Source organism: Myotis brandtii, unplaced genomic scaffold (genome assembly GCF_000412655.1).
Source record: "Myotis brandtii unplaced genomic scaffold, ASM41265v1 scaffold97, whole genome shotgun sequence".
In the NCBI taxonomy this organism is placed as follows: domain Eukaryota; kingdom Metazoa; phylum Chordata; class Mammalia; order Chiroptera; family Vespertilionidae; genus Myotis; species Myotis brandtii.
In genome coordinates, this window is record NW_005372020.1 from 81,880 (window position 1) to 83,636 (window position 1,757).

The following is a 1,757-nucleotide window of genomic DNA, read 5'->3' on the forward strand; positions in this document are numbered from 1 at the left end:
ATACATTTTTATTGATTTCAGAGAGGTAGGGAGAGGGAGAGAGAAACATCAATGATGAGAGAGAATCATGAATCGGCTGCTTCCTGCACGCCCCCCACTGGGGATCGAGCCCACAACCGGGGCCTGTGCCCCGACTGGGAACTGAACCCTGACCTCCTGGTTCCTAGGCCGACGCTCCACCCCTGAGCCGCGCCGGCCGGGCTCCAGGCTGAGCTTAAGGCCTCCTCCTGGGTGAGGCTTTCTCGTCACCACCTTCATTCAGCACCTTTTCTCCCTGACGGACGGGCAGGCGTGTCCAGCCCTGGGTCCCCCCTGTAACTAAATGCACGTGGTTTCCTGGGTGGGTGTGCGCTGCTAACCCGCATGTGGGCGGGAGTGACAGGTCCCAGGAGGGCGGCGTCCACAGCGCCGGGGAGGGGCCAGGAGGTGAGTGGGTGCAGCAGACGGCCTCGCCCGGCTGTGGGTGTGCCCAGGGCAGGCTGGGCTCGCCAAACCACCGCTCCCTCCCCCTGACGTGCCCGGCTGGTCGCCAGCCGCACGTAACTCACCGGCCTGGCGACTTCCACCTGGAGGCAAGCCCTTGGCTCGGCCTCCACGCGTTTAGGATAAAACCCCGGCATGTTCGGTGGCCCGGTGTTCCCAGCGCCGCCCTGGTCTTGCCTCCGACTCTTAACCCCGGCGGTGCGTGTGGGGGCATGTGCGTGTCTGTGCCTCTAAATGGCTGTGTGATGTGTGCAACTGTGTGTGAGCAGGTGGCACGTGTGTCTGTGTGTGTCTGTGGGAGGAGGGGGGTTTGGGGGACACAGTCTCAGACACACAGACACACAGCTCTAAACGGCCAGTAACACGTCCGGCCAGTGTGGCTCAGTGGTTGAGCGTCGACCTAGGAACCAGGAGGTCACGGTTTGATTTCTAGTCGGGGCACAGGCCCGGGGTTGTGGGCTCGATCCCCAGTAGGGGGCGTGTGGGAGGCAGCCGGTCCATGATTCTCTCTCCTCATGGATGTTTCTCTCTCTCTCTCCCTCTCCCTTCCTCTCTGAAATCAATTTAAAAAAATAAGAAGACAGGTGGCTGAAGGGGCCCCAATACCCAGAGAGCCCCCACTCCCCACATCTCTAACCCTACCCCGTGCCCCCAAGCCGACCGAAGGCAAGTCCCGTCTTGTGGCCGTGAAAACGAAGATGTTTGCCCTGGGCTGGGATCTTCCATCCACCTCCCCCCCCTAATTGCACTGGGGGTGGGGAGGGGGCTCCTCCACCTCTGGGGCCGCTGCTCCGACCTCCACAGCCCAATGGGGAGTCAGACTTTGGTTTTTGCCAAAACTTGTTGTGTGAGCCGCCAGGGACGACGCTTCCAGAAATCCGTGATGAAGAAACTTTAGAAAAAAATAGGAAAAATGAGAAATCAAAGGGAAGTTGGGGGAAAGGGGCCAGGGGATTTTCCGGGGGTTCTCCCCTCGCGGGGGGCCCGGAATCTCCGTGACTAGCCCTGCAGGAGGCGGTGGGTCCGGAAGATGCCGGGGTGGGGGGTGTGGGGGGTGAAGGGAGCCGAGGCGGGTGCTGGGGCGAGAGGCGCCCCTCCCAGGCCTCCTTGTCCCTGGATCAGGTTTCCCGGGCCCAGACCCTGGTCTGGGGTGGCCCTGGGGACGGACGGGCCATCATTCCTGCGGGTAGAGTCTCGGGCGGCCACCCAGCCGGACCCTCGTCCCAGGAGGGTGGGCCCTGCAGCCCGGGAGCCTCTGAGCAGGGACACAGTCG